The sequence below is a fragment of the Helianthus annuus genome, chromosome 16 (genome assembly GCF_002127325.2).
Source record: "Helianthus annuus cultivar XRQ/B chromosome 16, HanXRQr2.0-SUNRISE, whole genome shotgun sequence".
Taxonomy (NCBI): Eukaryota; Viridiplantae; Streptophyta; class Magnoliopsida; order Asterales; family Asteraceae; genus Helianthus; species Helianthus annuus.
In genome coordinates, this window is record NC_035448.2 from 11913732 (window position 1) to 11932254 (window position 18523).

Genomic DNA, 18523 nt, shown 5'->3' on the forward strand with positions numbered 1-18523 from the left:
AACGGCGCCAAAAACTTGATGTGCTAAAAGTGGTTCAATTAAATTAACTAAATTAAACCCTAAACTAGACTCTCTAAGCTTTAAATTTATAAAACTAAGACTCTCCAAACCCTAAACCACCCGACCGGCAAGTGTACCGATCGATGCAGTATAGCCTAAGGAAGTTCCGAGTATCGAACCCAAAAGACTCTAATAAATTACGCTAACGACTCTATCTAGACTTAGACTGACACGGACTTTAACTAATTGTTTATTTGATTGGGGGGGGGGGGGTTCTAGAAATCCTAAGAATGCAATAAAATATTAAACTAGAAAAAATCAAAGAAAAGACTAAACACGAATGTGGACGAAGACTTTGACCAAAGGCGATGAAGACTACCTAGGCTATTACGCTCACCGGCTTTCTAGATTTCCTTACAGTCCTCTAGATTTCTTGAAAGTGCCTATATAAGACGCTCTACCTCACAGCGCGAACGTCTAAAGCAACTACGGGTTTTAATCTTGGTTTAATAGACAATGGAATGTTAAGGACTTATAACCAAACCGAGACCTATTAATACCCTCGAGCCTCACAGCGACGAGTTTAGCAGCACACTTGATTTTATTAGGTTACCGAATATTGTTTCTAAGGTTACTTACTAGATTTTCACCCTAAAGGATTAGAGATTTATTATGTGATATAGACACTCACCAAAACCTAAAACCCTAGCCCGACTCTATTCTGTGATAAAGACCGTCACCAAGAATCGAACGAAGCAATAAACAATAATCAAACAATCACAAGCACGCATATGCACCAAGTTAAATTCCCATAGCTTTTACAGTACAAGAAATATCCACAACCACGCCAAAAACCAAATAAAAATCCAACCTTTATTTAACTATTGTCATGCCTAGGTAGTCTGAGAGTTTTAGCCGAATATCATAGTCAAGAACAAGAAGCAAATCACAAATAACAAACAATCCATAATTATGAGTTCGAATAACATAAAGTATATCAAACTAATAAAAATAATTATTTGCAAACCCGAGATTGAATCTTGATCATGGCTTGAACCCTTAAACCAATTGGCTTCCCTTCTTTAATTTCCTCCACACTAATTTTTGTCTGATGTGCCGTGATGATATTTTCGTCTCTGTTAATGTGCGGCCCTCCAAGATGATGTGTGGCTCCCTCACGTGCGTCCTCTCCTTAAATAAAGATGGCAGCCCTTTTATTTTTTTTTTCTTTCGTCTGCTGTTGATGTCTCTTAATGGGCCTGCCCAGCCCATATAAATTTCTTCCCCCACTTATCTATTCTTTTTTACGTCCAAGTTTTTAATTATATTGCTCCCAACATTCATAATTTCACATCTGTTGTTGGGCTTTAAGCCCTTATCGTCCCCCACTTCAACATATATGGATCTTTTGTTTTACTCTTTCAAAACAATTATTACCTCCTTTATAATAATACTTGGCCAATTCCTTCAATCAATATATGTCAGCTATTAATTGATAAGATAGAGATATAGTAGGCTCGGCCCAATCAAGGAATTTTAATTCGGTTATTGGCGCCCTACTCTACTCAACTGGCTGGTTATTTTCAGATTGCTCATTTTTCCTCCATTTGCACCAGAACCTGCCAAAACACCAAATAACATAATATACTACTAATAACCAAATAAAACAAATAAAAACTATACAATAATTATACAATTTACAGGGGACAAATATATGTATTTTACCGTACATCAATAACGCAACGATATATAATGTGTTAAAAGCACTTATATATAGGAAGTACCAGCGGCGTATCCACCATGCCTTTAACACATTACACCTGCCCCGTTACCTAACCACTTCCCTAACCCAACGGTTCACACAAATTTCAAACGGCTCATGTCAATCAAAGGTTACAAATGGTTCACATAGTCAAGTAGTCACTAACGGTTCACATAGTCAAGTAGTCACAAACGGTTCACATAATCAAACGGTTCACATAATCAAGTGATCACAAACGGTTTATATGATCAAACGGTTACAACGGTTCAAAAATGTAAAACTATGTGTCCATATGCTGGATGAGCATATGCAACAAAATGTAATGTAAAACAATGTACTAAGTATGCCCTAAGTGAACATACATAGCATAAAAACATAATGAAATCATGTACTAATAGTGTACTAATGAACATAGCAAGTATATGATATAAAAACATGGAAAGCATGAAAGTAATAAGCAGGCACATGTGTTCCACCCTAAAACAGTTTGAAAACAGTAAAATATGGGACTGTGTACTCACTTGAAGGTGCTTAGAAGTCTTGAACAACAACCAAGCAAAGCTAGAGGGATCACGGAATAAAACGGCACCCTATATAGGTAACTATGTAAATAACCAGACCTAAATCGAGAGATAGGATAGAATGAGGTTCTATAAATCAAACGAGTAATTGAACTCATATGGTATGATTTAATAGACCTTACATTCTGATTTGAAAGTCTACCTAAGTGCTTTTGACCCGTTTCGACCCATTATGGTAGTATAAGCTACTATAATGCGTCGTTAGCGTAAAACTATGTTCGGATGGTTAACTATGTGCTATGTCAAGTCTCACATGCCCAATTATGCCTAAACATGTTACTAAATCAGATTATATGTCAAAAAGTTGATCACATATGCAAAATACGGATTTTAGCTTCAAAAGGGCATTTTGGTCATTTCCTATGGGCATACAAGCTAACTAGCATACGACTAACCAATCCTATGTGATCATAAGGTATAACCTCAGTGGTTATTCCCTATGCAACTATAATCACTAACTAAGCTTGGTTGGATCCTAAAGATCGACCAAAAGGGTCGGGTTCGAAAGTCTAAGCGGTTGTTTAGACCGCTTACCTTATGACCCTAAACAAGCACTAAACTAATAGTGACGAGTTAAACACGTCAAAACATGTTTAACCTACTTAGAAAATTGATTTGGTATCAAAACAAAGTGTTTTGATACCTAAAAGTAGTTCCGTTGCAAAATGCGTGCTAAAACGCATTTTGACCAAAACTTTGACTCGTCACTACACCTATTTAACGTGATAATCAGTTGGTATAATCACTAAGGATTATAACCATCGTGATTACAATCACATTGCAAAGTTCAACCGAACTTTGCGTTGACCATTGACTGGTCAAACTGAAAGTCAAACACTGTTTGACTTTTTAAACTAGTAAGCAATAAAAGGATGAAAGAATGCTCACTAAAGGTCCTTGCTATCTTTTCTACAAAGAATAAATTTCCAATCAATCACTTGAGAATGCTCCCAAATCAGATTAGAGGAAAGAAGAGAAGGAAATGAGCAAGGAATGAATGAAAGGTGATGGCTATTTATAGTTGTGGTGAGTTTACAAGATCATTACAAGTGTTGGTGTGGCCAACAAGGATTAAATCATGGCCATACAAGTGTTACAAGCTGATTAAAAGCCTTGGAGAGGTGTTAACTTGGTTAACACACCAAGAATTTGCAAGATCAGCCCCTAAAGTATCAAACAGATTGCAAAATATGATTTCTGGTCACTGGGCATGCCTTATGGACCGTAAGGACATGTGCATATGGTCCGTAAGCTACTTGCAGACCAGCAACTTTCAGAAATTGACAATTTAGTCCCTTCACTTGAGAAACTTAATTTTTGATGCACTTTTGTCACGTTTAAGCCCCGTTAACCCCATTTCAAAGCTCTAAAATGAAGTTAAAGTATAGGGAACTTAAAATATGCTCAAAAATATCTCGGATGTCGGTTCGTTTGGTCGTACGGTTGCGTTGTTCGGTTAATTACAACGGAAGTCGTAACGAACGCAAAAACGATCCAAATTGCGATACGAATGAAGTTTTTGCATGCCGATCACTAAAATAAAAATATTTTAGTGTGTACAAAAATTTTGGATGTCCAGATGTGGCCAGAACGTAAGATATGCGTGAAAATGCAAACTTACGCCGTTTTTGACACTTTTAGCCCCTGTAAGATCATATAAGCATGTTTTCGCACACCGAACCTATCAAAGCTTATTTCTAAGCCATGTTTAGGTTATATATGGTATGTTTAACTTATGATCATGTTCTGGACTGTACGTTTCCTTACGAAACGGCAGACTTTTGCAAGTTGACGCAAATAGTCCCTGCGAGCGAATAAACTTGATTTCGGCATACCAAACCATCCAAAACTTATTTCTAAGTTTTGTAAAGGTTATTTAAGGTATGTTATGCCTATTTCTCTATTCCAGAGTGTTTTTTGCATTATACTGATTATATTTACGCATTAGATCGCGTATATACTTCCAGAAAGCGATTTAAGGCCCGAAATCGAACAAGAATTTGATATCTGCAAATGATACACATAATTTCACAAATCCCAAGTATGAAACACAATATTTCATTGGTTTGGTATTTGTTTGACGGTCACAGTGACACAGGTGTCACATAATGGGTGATCCTGTTGCTACTCAGATTAGTAAGTTGGATGTTAGTAATCTGTTATATTTGCATGCTAGTGATATTGTGCATTTAACTATAACTAGTATTAAGTTGAAGGGAACTGAAAATTACAGGGTATGGGCTAATTCAATAATATTGGCACTTAGGGTTATAAACAAGTATGGTTTTATTGATGGAACTTGTGTTAAATCAAATACTGATGAAGTGCTTGCAGCCCAGTGGGATATATACAATTCAGTAGTTTTAACATGGATGTTAAATTCTATATCAAAAGAGTTATACTTGGGTCAAGTTTATTCTAGTTTAGCATCCGAGGTTTGGAAAGAATTAAAAGAAACGTACGATAAAGTTGACGGTTCAGTTGTGTTTGACCTGTATAAAAAAATTAATTGTTTTAATCAATGTGGTTTGAGTGTGTTTGAATATTATCATAAGCTTAATATAATGTGGAAACAATTGGATGAAATTTTGCAACTACCTTCTTGTTCCTGTCAAGCATCCACATCTTTTAACAACTTTAATCAAATGATTAAACCGATGCAATTTTTAATGGGATTGGATAATGGTTATCAAAGTGTAAGAACTAATTTGTTGACAAAAGAAATATTGCCCACTGTTAAAATGGCATTTGCCATAGTTTCTAGGGAGGAATCCCATAGAAATTCTGGAAACAATAAGAAGGGTCAAACAATTGGTTTTGCTTCTAAGATAAATTAAAGTGATTTCATTAAAAAAGGAAATAAGAGTACAAACCAGTCTTTAAAATGCACCCACTGTAATAAGGTTGGTCATTCAGCGGACAAATGTTTTGAAATTATTGGATATCTCTCTTGGATGTAACCAAGAGGGGGACAGGGAAGAGGGCAGTTGTAACTAATAACAGTTGTGTTTCTGAAACTAGTGTACCTGCGTCTTTAATTGTTAAACAATTGTCTAGGTTGTTAAGTTTGTTATCAGATAAAAGTAATGAAGTTGGTGCTGCTCAGAGTCACAGTGTCTCAGGTAGTTCTACTAGTTTCTTTTGTGCAAATTTATTTTACAAACCCATTTTTTGTTTTGCAAATTTGTTTGGTAATGGGAAGGATTCTGGTTGGATAATAGATTCAGGCGCAAACCAACACACGGTTAAAGATAGTGAATTGTTAACCGAGTATATAGACGTTTCTAACTTAAATATAAGAGTTAAACACCCAAATGGAACTGATGCTTTAGTAACTAAAATTGGCAATTTGAAACTTACAAATGGTGTTGTTTTGCAAGATATGTTTGTTGTTCCTGCTTATTGTATTAACTTGATTTCTGTTCATAAATTTGTAAAAGATAATAAACTGTCTGTTAGTTTTGATGAACATTCTTGTTACATTCAGGACTCATTAACAAAGAAAACCCTGGTGACTGGTAGACAAGTTGATGGTCTATACTTTTGTGGAAATTCATGTATTTCTGTTAAGGTGTGTAGTAGTAATAGTAATGTTTATAATTTGTGGCATGCTAGATTAGGACATCCTTCTGGTCAAGCTATTAAACCTTTACATGATAAGTTGAATATTAAAGTAATTGAACATAATGTTCCTTGTGAGATATGTCATAAAGCAAAGCAACATAGAGAACCATTTCCATTGAGTGATCATAAAACTATCTGTTTAGGTGAATTGGTTCATCTTGATGTTTGGGGACCATACAAGGTGGTTAGTAAAGAAGGGTTAAAGTACTTCCTTACTATAGTTGATGATTACTCAAGGGCAGTTTGGATTTGTTTGATGAAAGATAAGTCTGAAGTATTTGAATATTTTCAAACATTTGTAAACATTGTTAAAACTCAGTTTGAAAAAAATGTTAAATGTGTGAGAAGTGACAATGGTTTAGAGTTTGTTAACAATAGAATGAAAGATTTTTGTAAAAACAATGGTGTCATTCATCAAACAAGTATTGCCTTTACTCCACAGCAGAATGGGGTGGTGGAGAGAAAACATAGACACCTTCTTAATGTTGCTCGTGCTTTATTGTTTCAAAGTAACTTACCTGTTAGGTTTTAGGATGAATGTATTCTAACAGCTGCTTATTTAATAAATAGGACTCCTGCTTCTGTGCTAGATGGAAAAACACCATATGAAATGTTGTATAATTTTGAGCCCTTTCTTGAACATTTAAGGTTGTTTGGGTGTCTTTGTTTTTGTACTATTTTAAATGAGTCAAATAAACTAAGTAGTAGGGCTGAAAAAATGTGTGTTTATAGGATATTCAAATGAAAAGAAAGGATATAAGGTGTTTAGTCTGGATAGTAAATCTGTGTACTATTCCAGGGATGTGAAATTTTATGAAAATGTGTTTCCCTTTAAAGAAAAGATTGTTTTTGATTCATTTGATATAAACACACATCTTAAAGTTAATACACTTAATTTCTTTGATATGTATGATAACCTGGATACTTAACAATCAGGCGGATCCAATGATGAGGAAAGGGATAAGTCTACTGATATACCTTTACACATCAGTCTCAGCAATCAGAAACCCAAACTGTCCCTTCTAGAGGCATGACTGGTTCTCAGCAGCCTTAGAGGTGGTGGTAGTGAGCCTGATAGGGTTGAGGGTGTCACACCTCCAAAATCCACATGCGGAGTACCACCGCTTGGAGGCGTGACTGATGTGTGTAAAATGCAACATATAAATCACATCAATTAAGGCATAAAACTAACCCTTTTTAAGTACTAATGTTGGAAAAAGAGTGTTTTTGTCTTCCTTTTGTATTTTCAGGATGAAATGAGCTCAAAATCACAAAAGAAGCAAAAAGACAACTAATTCTAGCAAAAATACAAGAAAAGGAACAAAAGTGGACTGCCCGGACCCTCAACGGCACCTCCCAAGACAAAGGAGAAGAAACAGAGTCTGAACACGCCCCGTGTCCAGCGAACACGGGGGCGTGCCCAGGAAGCAGCAGAAAAGACAAACCAGTAGAAGCTTCCATTGCCCACCACGGGGCCGTGTCCAGCGGGCACGGGGGCGTGGTGAAAGTACAGCAGGCGCATTAATTGTAATTCGCAATTACAATTAATGAAGAGAGAGAATGTCAGACGGGCACGGGGCCGTGTCCAGCGGACACGGGGCCGTGTCCAGCCTTCTGTTCAGCCTATAAATAGAGGAGCTTGGTTTCATTCTCTCTCATCCCTTGGCACACCACCTCTCTCACACTTCATCCACCACCCACCACCACCATAACACCATCATCCACCACCATCATCCATTGTCCATCGTAGAGTGTGTGAGTCGTCTCGGGATCCAAGATTGATCGTAAGAGTTCTTGACAATCAAGGCCATGTTTGCCTAAGTCTCTTACATCACTTGGTGAAGACAAGTGTTTAGTATAATACTTTTTATTTTTAATCTTTTGCACTTTTTATTTGGTTTTGTATTAATGACTTTAATAACTAGTTACTTATGTTGAAGGTGATCTTTCCTTATCGTTTGTCCGTGGTGTCTTGGCATTATTTTACTGTCTATATAAAATAAAAGATTTTCACCATTCATATCTCCACGGTCTATATGGAGATATGTTGGCTACCTGGTCGGGGGTTAAGGGAACGGTTTGGTAAGGGTCTTGCCCTTGTTCAGCGTTTAGAGGTCCTGCTTGGGACCTGGGTCAAATTTAGTAGGATCTCCTTCAATGCCCATAGGTATTGGATGGCGGGGATCCAAACTCTTTGACCCCCTCATAAGTTAACTACTATTAATACTATAACCCGGCTATTTAGGACTGTATCCCTGCTGACTCAGACTACTTAGCCGAGGGTAACGTCACCGCCAAAAGCGGGGCCTACCACAATTTGCATTAATAACTTAATTCATTATCTTTCAATAATCCGACCCTTTAGGATTGTATCCTTGCTGACTCAAACTACTGGGTTGAGGGTAACGTCGCCTTCAAAAGAGGGGCCTACTACAATAACTAAGATAATCTCTTAAACAAGTGCAAAAGTGCGAAAATAATCAAAGTTTATACTAATACACGTGTCGGATCCAAGTGATTCATCTTGTCTATCTGTTTTTATTTTATTTTACTTTTCAGCATTTAGTTAGTTTTTATTTTTTAGTTTAAAACATTTCTCTAACTTTTTGATTTGGTTAGACGTTGAGGATAAACCGGTAATAAAAGCTCTTGTGTCCTTGGACGACCTCGGTATCTTACCAACACTATACTACGTCCACGATGGGTGCACTTGCCCATATGTGTGCTTAGTGTTAGTGAATATCGTGTTTTATAACAAACTGGGGTGTCCCAGTTGGCCAGCCTCATCCCTTCTTTCAGTAGAGCCCCGGGTTCGAGCCTTGGCAACCCCAAGTATTGAATTCCGGGTGGGATAATCACCGCCAGGCAGCTATGGGGCTAAGCTAGCTTGCGTGAGTTGAAATACTCCGGCGGCCGGGAGGTCCGTGCACTAACCCCCCCCGAATATCGTGTTTTATAAATTTAAAACTTGGCTAAAAGTGTAAAAAGGGCTTAAATACTCATCAAAATTATAACACACTTCACGCACATCAAGTTTTTGGCGCCGCTGCCGGGGACACAAGGATTTTAAGAAAGTTAGGAATCAACGGCCTAATCATATTTTTATTTTTCTTTAATTTTTTAGGAATTTTTCTTAGTTTTTCAGCTTCTGCAGAGCTCAACACGGGTCCGTGCCTGCTGAACACGCCCCGTGTTCAATCATTGGAACTGGCAATCCTGTTTTTAAGTCAGACAGTAGGCTGAACACGGGGCCGTGTCCACTCAACACGCCCCCGTGCCCAAGATTCAGTTGCTGAAAACAGAACCGTTAGATCCCGGCAGTTGGTAATTTCTGACACAAACATGAGTGATAGTAATTCTTTTTACTTTCGGCACTCTTATGGTTTGTGGTGTCGAATATGTGGAGGCGAACATGAGGAATTAAAATGTTTTTTTCTCACTTATAGGCCCCACTATATAGACCCACCGATTCCCTGTAACCTTAAGAGGGGCGAAAGTAAAAATAAGCACTATTTCTCCCTCGAATGCGCCCAGCCAGATATTCTAGGAGAAATGCTCCTTGACGAGTTATTTCAACTAGAAGAACTACTTCTCAATTGGTCAAAAGAACTTAGGAAGGATTTTTTAGATCCATCCCAAGATGATGACCATGAGGAAATGTTGGAACCGCATTCCGACAACCTTGTTGCTCCCGAAAATACCTTCTTACCTAGAAAAGACGTGGACGATAGTCGTCCCTGTGCCGATTGTGCCGTGAAGGACTCCCCATCGACTTCGTTCGGTGCATACATAGACCTGAGCGATTCGGCATACACCTTCTTTAACGAGAGCCCGGGAAAGGGTTGGACTTGTCCACCTAGAATAAAAATAGGAATTACCCTCACCGATAACCTCTTGCGTTCTCGCCTTAGTATAGGACAATTAAGGTATCTTAGGCACTTTGGGGTTGTTCCAACAAGTCAAGAGCCACCCGATATAAATTAACTCCTTAGTAGAGACAAAACTTCATAAAACAGCTTTCCGACACGGGGCCATGCCCGGCCAACACGCCCCCGTGTCCACCAAAAGATTCCCTTCTGATCAGAACGTCAGAATACGGACAAACTGTGTCAGAATTTCATCTGCACACGGGGCCGTGTCCAGCGGACACGGGGCCGTGTCCAGAAGGCTGTCGTTTTCTATAAATTCAGCCAAAGATCCTACACATTTGGACCAACTTGGGACAGAGATTTGAAGGAATCTTCTCTCAAACAATCCTAGGTAAGTCTAAAAGAAGTTTCCAACAACCCATCTTGTCCTTTCCTCTTCTAGACATTTCCTTCTTCTTCATCTTTCTTCAAAAGCTACCATGAAAAGTTTGAATTTTTCAACTTTTGTGGTAGGAAACAATGAGTTTTGATCATGAAATCTTGGTAAAAACATGTTGTGTAACATTGTTTAAAGTTATTTACTGTCAAAAAGTTTACATAAACCCAGGAAATAACTTAAAAACCTAAGATTCCTTGCTCCAAAATTTTGCAGAAAGATGAACACGGGGCCGTGCTCAATGAGCACGGGGCCGTGTCCAGAAACTGTTTCGTCATATAAACTGCTTTTGGTTTATTTTTCGTAGAATGGCGAGTGAAAGCAGCGAAACATCATCCGTTCATTCCTCAAACAGCCGAAGGGGAAGGAGGCCCTCCGTTGAAGCTACACTTGTGCACTACGTGATAGCACTGAGGGAAGCTCTCGACGAAATGACGTCAGTAGAGGAGGTCCTCATTGACCGTATTAACGATCTTACAATGGGACTTGAAAGCAGCTTCCAAGAGATTAACCTTTTGCACCAAAGGTTAAACATTTTGGTAGCACCTCCTATGGAACCAGTCCTTCCACAACAAGACTGGAACTTGGCACTCGGGGTTAACAACCCTACCGGGTGGGGAGACTTTCCCGCAGAACCTCCCATGGAAAACCCACAAGAAGTTCCAGCGGAAGTTGAAACTCCTCAAACTAATGCGAACGAGCCCTCTTTTCTCCTTCCAAGGGAGGTAGAGGAGTGGCTTGCCGACATATGAGGAGAACCACGCCCGGAAGAAGGAGTTCTAAAAAGCCTTATCTAACCAAGATTAGTAGCTTCTTGGAAATTTTGCTAAATTAAAATAAAACATAGGGCTAGAACTCCATAAGTTTAATATTTATGTACTTTTATCTTTATCTTAATGTAATGTCTCTCTCTATGATTAGCAATGTTATGACGGTTTTTAAGATTGATGGTTGTTTTAACAAATAAAACACACTCATGGTGGTAATGGATGAAAAAGGGAACGAGAAAAATGGAACCATGCAAGAAGAACAGAGCAACCCGACAAAAATCTCCATCACAGAAGGCTCAACACGGGCCGTGCTCAACCAACACGGCCCCGTGCTGAGCCCCCTGCAGAAAATCACCCAGTTCAGGTAACTGGACACGGGCCGTGTTCAGCGGACACGCCCCCGTGTCCAGGCTTTTGTTTCTATTCTCTAATTTTTGTTACTGGCACTTGACCACGGGGCCGTGCCCGGTCAACACGGGGCCGTGTCCAGGATGCCAGTAACACAAAACTTTGCTTTTAAACCCACTTTTACACATTCTAATCAACCAAAAACATTATTTTTGGACACATTGAGGACAATGTGTAATTTAAGTGTGGGGGGGATGCTAAAACCTTGGAATTTTGCAAAATCCTAAACACAAGCCTTACACAAAACTCTATTGGAACCGCTAAACACCCCAAATTTTTTCAAAAACTTTTTTTTATTATTCTTTTTATTTACTTGTCTTAGTTTAAGTTGGGAATAACAAGTTCTAAAAAGGTTATATTTTTACAAGTTTACAACCGATAGCGTCGTGATAAAAAAGGAACCAACATAAGAAAATTATGAAACGGCATAACAAGCTTAGTTAAAAATTTGATTATATATACTTGATCACATTAAAAACCCATTCCCACAAAAGTGAGTTTTGAGCCTTTATTGAGCATAAAAATATACACATCTTTAGACTAAATGCTCATTTTTCGTTTCTTGTGTGAATAGCCGCTTGGTTCTTACAAATCTAGAACTTGCCACGACGATACATTCCCGGTCCTTACCAACTTAAACCCAAGTAAGTAAATGATGGAGGCATTAGGACTAACCATTTTTCTTTCAAAACCATTATTTTTCATTTTTTTTATCACCTACCCAAAAATCCCCCTAGATAGCCCCTTTGAGCCTAAACCTTTCATTTCATTACCCAAAAAAAAAAACCCTTTTTACCCACCAAAAACCTTTTTTATTTTTCGCCCTTTATTTTAGTAACGAGCTCGGTTTTTCGTAAACTTGCCCTTTCATGTGACGTAAAAAAAAAAAAAAAAACAATAGTGATGAAGTCAAAAACAAACAAAAGCTATTTAAAAAAGCTTGTTTGGAGAAATACTTCAAAAAAATAAAAAGTCACTAAAAACAAGGCATTTTACGAAAACCGACGCTTTTTACGATTTTCGCCCTTTTTACTAACCACTAACCCAACCACCCACCTTTAACCCAAGCCTAACCCTTCACCCCAAAAGTCCTCTTGATATTTACAAAGGTAAAAAGTTAAAAATGAGAAGGATTGATTGCTTGGCAAGCCTATGGAAGGCGTAAGTTCCATGCCGCTCTCGAGTGATTCACTAAAATATACACCTTCGGCCGAGTGTTGAGTGATCTCCCGTGAGGTATGTGAACTCGTATATAAATGGAATTTTAATAAGGCATGTTATGCCCAAATAAGTAATTTATCTTATGAAACGTTCAAATTAAATCATAACGAATAGGATTGTAAATAAATAAAAATAAAACTTACAAAGACCTTGGATTCCCGACACTCTAGGACAAGCTAAAAACCTTCTCTTCTACCTATTCCATTTGGGAGTGTCGGGGTATTTGATGTGTGTAAAATGCAACATATAAATCACATCAATTAAGGCATAAAACTAACCCTTTTTAAGTACTAATGTTGGAAAAAGAGTGTTTTTGTCTTCCTTTTGTATTTTCAGGATGAAATGAGCTCAAAATCACAAAAGAAGCAAAAAGACAACTAATTCTAGCAAAAATACAAGAAAAGGAACAAAAGTGGACTGCCCGGACCCTCAACGGCACCTCCCAAGACAAAGGAGAAGAAACAGAGTCTGAACACGCCCCGTGTCCAGCGAACACGGGGGCGTGCCCAGGAAGCAGCAGAAAAGACAAACCAGTAGAAGCTTCCATTGCCCACCACGGGGCCGTGTCCAGCGGGCACGGGGGCGTGGTGAAAGTACAGCAGGCGCATTAATTGTAATTCGCAATTACAATTAATGAAGAGAGAGAATGTCAGACGGGCACGGGGCCGTGTCCAGCGGACACGGGGCCGTGTCCAGCCTTCTGTTCAGCCTATAAATAGAGGAGCTTGGTTTCATTCTCTCTCATCCCTTGGCACACCACCTCTCTCACACTTCATCCACCACCCACCACCACCATAACACCATCATCCACCACCATCATCCATTGTCCATCGTAGAGTGTGTGAGTCGTCTCGGGATCCAAGATTGATCGTAAGAGTTCTTGACAATCAAGGCCATGTTTGCCTAAGTCTCTTACATCACTTGGTGAAGACAAGTGTTTAGTATAATACTTTTTATTTTTAATCTTTTGCACTTTTTATTTGGTTTTGTATTAATGACTTTAATAACTAGTTACTTATGTTGAAGGTGATCTTTCCTTATCGTTTGTCCGTGGTGTCTTGGCATTATTTTACTGTCTATATAAAATAAAAGATTTTCACCATTCATATCTCCACGGTCTATATGGAGATATGTTGGCTACCTGGTCGGGGGTTAAGGGAACGGTTTGGTAAGGGTCTTGCCCTTGTTCAGCGTTTAGAGGTCCTGCTTGGGACCTGGGTCAAATTTAGTAGGATCTCCTTCAATGCCCATAGGTATTGGATGGCGGGGATCCAAACTCTTTGACCCCCTCATAAGTTAACTACTATTAATACTATAACCCGGCTATTTAGGACTGTATCCCTGCTGACTCAGACTACTTAGCCGAGGGTAACGTCACCGCCAAAAGCGGGGCCTACCACAATTTGCATTAATAACTTAATTCATTATCTTTCAATAATCCGACCCTTTAGGATTGTATCCTTGCTGACTCAAACTACTGGGTTGAGGGTAACGTCGCCTTCAAAAGAGGGGCCTACTACAATAACTAAGATAATCTCTTAAACAAGTGCAAAAGTGCGAAAATAATCAAAGGTTATACTAATACACGTATCGGATCCAAGTGATTCATCTTGTCTATCTGTTTTTATTTTATTTTACTTTTCAGCATTTAGTTAGTTTTTATTTTTTAGTTTAAAACATTTCTCTAACTTTTTGATTTGGTTAGACGTTGAGGATAAACCGGTATTAAAAGCTCTTGTGTCCTTGGACGACCTCGGTATCTTACCAACACTATACTACGTCCACGATGGGTGCACTTGCCCATATGTGTGTTTAGTGTTAGTGAATATCGTGTTTTATAAATTTAAAACTTGGCTAAAAGTGTAAAAAGGGCTTAAATACTCATCAAAATTATAACACACTTCACGCACATCAGTGACTGACCAGGATCTTAGCCACCAATCACATTGAACTCATGAGTATATTTAAATAAAACTTTCATTTATTAACAATAGTGTTACAACGTTACAATAATTCACATTTTACAGCGGAAGCATATTTAACTCGTTAAGTGTTTATAAACCACATGTATAAGCTCTTAGTCTTGTGTTGCGTTTCCACGTAGCTCGACCCATGACCACTCCAGCTTCTCAGACAGCAAGTTCCATTGATATGTACCTAAAGGCCTGCAAGGCATGTAACAACGAGTCAACAACAAAGTTGAGCGAGTTCACAGTTGGGTGTTCGTTTTAAGTTGCTTACGAAAACATAGTTTGTCTTTAGTTGGCTTACTTGTCGTGGGGTTTACCCCATAGTTGAAAATATGATTAACCAGTTCACCCTGTTTCCCAAACATATTCATAGTTGGTGGGGGCTTCCCATGTGAATTACCAGTATACCCTGTTTCCCAAACATGACCATAATCAGTGGGGGCTTCCCATGTTGTATATTACTAGACTAGTTGTATCTATAGGTGTCCTTCCTAATCCGAGGACAGTGGTAAGTATGAGTTTACGTAAGTTTTACGTCAGTGCCCTTCCCAATCCGAGGACAGTAGTGTGTATGAGATTACGTAGGTTTTACATAAGTGCCCTTCCCAATCCGAGGACAGTGGTACGTATCGAGTACGTAGGTTTAGCGCTGGCGTCCTTCCCAATCTGAAGACGGTGGTAAGTAGTCTAGTGGTGGTAAATGTACAAGTTCTGTTGTAGTTATTCAATCCCATTCCCAACCCACCGGGAATCCCATGCCTTAGGAGTGTGAACTCACCTTGGTTTGCTCGGTTTGTTAAGTTACTTTACTAGTTCCCCGTTGGTCAACCAATCCCTACTGTGGTTACCGAAAATTAAATCAGTTTCGCTTACACATGAATCATGTATCCCACGCTTACATTATACAAGTAGCGTTCACATAACCACACACATCATTATACTAGTTGAAACAAGAGTTCACGTAGCACGGCAATTCAATCAAAGCCTATAGTATGCACGTATACACAATCAGTTTATGTTTGTAATGACTCGTATGCAATCTATATCACAAAGTGTGCTTGGCACTTAGCACCACATATCATGTAAATAGTTAATCAATTTCATGCAATTCATGCTTCACATAGATGCTTTCTCAGTTTATTCTAACATAGTTATCATTTACCAGGTTTATCATAGTTAACAGACTTAACCTAACAGGGTTAACAAACTTAACTTAACAGAGTCAACAACCTTAACTGAGTTACTGTGCTAATATTCCAACTTCACAGAATATGCGGCGAAATCTCTTTTTGGTGAAATCACCTTCGGCGAAATCCCCTAGGCGGCGAAATCCCTTGGGCGACGAAATCCCAAAGAGATTTCGTAGTGGTTGTGTTTTCGTCGGGCAGTGTCTTCGTTGACACGGGGTTTTCGTCGAGTCGGACATGATCATCGACAACAGTTACACATTCCAGGAACTCTAATCATCGTCTAACAGTATCATCAGCCACAACAATCATTTGTTCAGTCAGATCTATTCATACAATCATGATCATCACTCCATCATTATTACATATCAGCGAGCCGTTGTGATTACCAGGTATTCATCAACATGTTACCACATAGAACCGTATTCTGCTAAATAATCAACTGTTCATCCTACAATCCCACAACATCAACATCCACTATCATACCCATGTCATATCAAGATTGTTACATAACTAGGTCTTCACTACACATAAAACCCTAATATTACATGTATGACTAAACTGATGTTACCCACAAACACAATCACATCACAGTTCTTTCAACGCATAACAGCTAAGCAATCACAATTAACAACTCACACAAAAATAAGATTTACACCATCCTAATCACAATAATGCCAAAACCATAGATCGATATCAAGTTTTGCAATAAGTCAAGAAATCAATTGATCACACGTATCACAGTTAAGAACAAGTTTAAATATCATAATCATATATTTAGCATTTAAGTCAACTAAACGTGTAAATCACTAACCGAACTGAGAATGATCGAACAAGGGTAATCTAGCTTCGAATGAGAGAAGGGTTGCCATCGACTTGAAGAAAGGAGTTAGGGTTTGCCGAATGAAACTCTCACGTAAAGGTTGGGACAGAAACATATACTTGATCGCTACTGGGCCAGAAGCCCATTCTGTCTTCGCCGGCCCACTCCTGGACGAAAACACCAAAGTGTTTTCGCCAGGTGAGGGGTGTTTTCGTGTGAGTGTTTCGGGTGGGTCCTCTTTTATTAACTATTTAAAACATATTATTAATACATAACACATATATCAACATAAGTGGGTGTTTCATCATGAGCATTTAAGATTTAAAATATGTATATATGCATATTAATAACACATCAAATAATTCACAAAGTTTCATGCTTAACCTTTAACCAATTAACAATAATCAGCAATATGCAATCAAATAATCAAGTGCACGTAAAAGAGCGTTACGAAATAAGAGAACGTAGTTGTGAGGAAAGACCTTGAAAACTCGGGTTGTCACAGAGGGTGTGAGTGAAAGTAATGTAGAAAATATTAATTCTGAGGGAACAAGTTCTGAATTGAGTGTTCAGGTTGAACCTAGGAGATCTAGTAGAAATTCTAACATGCCTAAGAAGTTTAATGACTATGTTGTTGAAGGAAAGGTAAAGTATGGAATTGAGAAAGTAGTAAACTATTTAAACTTGTCTATAGAAAACAAATGTTTTGCTGCCAGTTTAAATAAAGCTAGTGAACCTAATTCATTTTCTGTGGCTGTCAAAGATCCCAATTGGGTATCTGCCATGAATAATGAAATTGAAGCGCTCAATAGGAATGGGACATGGGATCTTGTAGATTTACCTAAGGGTAGAAGTTTGGTAGGTTGTAAATGGATCTAGAAGATCAAATATAAGTATTCCGGTGAGATTGAGAGGTTTAAGGCTAGGCTGGTTGCTAAGGGGTACAGTCAGAAAGAGGGGGTGGATTTTGATGAAACATTTGCACCGGTTGTTAAAATGGTCACTGTTAGGTGTGTTCTTTCACTTACTGTTAACTTTGATTGGAATTTGTATCAACTAGGCATAAATAATGCATTTTTGTATGGTGAATTACATGAAGATGTGTACATGTCTTTACCTGAAGGGTATTTTTCTAAGGACGAGTCTAGAGTGTCAAATTAAAAAGATCTCTTTATGGTCTAAAACAAGCACCTAGAATGTGGAATGAAAAGCTTGTAAAAGTTTTAGTTTATTTTGGATTCATTCAAAGTATGTGTGATTATTCCTTATTTGTTAAACGTAAAGGTGAGATTGTTGTTATCTTGTTAGTTTATGTTGATGGCATTGTTTTAACTGGTAATAGTACAGATGAAATAAACAGTGTAAAAGGTTTATTACGAACAAACTTTATGATCAAGGACTTAGGTGAATTAAAGTATTTTTTGGGAATAGAAGTGTTAAAAGGTAATAACAGTTTGTGTTTGTCACAAAGAAAATATTGCATGGAGTTGTTGAACGAATATGGTATGTTAGGGTGTAAACCCGTTAACTGTCCTATAGAGCAAAATCATGTTGTGACTAATATTTGTAAAGAAAAATGTCAATTGTTGGCTAATATGAGTTATTATCAAAAGTTGATCGGTAAGCTGATTTATTTGTCTCATACGAGACCTGACATAGCTTACAGAGTGCATTTTTTTGAGTCAACAAATGCACAATCCTACTGTTGGACATTTGGAAATTGCTTATAAATTACTAAGGTACTTAAAGAAGTCACCTGGTAATGGAGTTATGTTAAGGAAAAGTGAAAGTTGCGAACTAAAAGCTTTCGCTGATTCTGATTGGGGAAAATCTTTGACCGAGTCTCGTAAATCAGTTACAGGTTTTTGTATT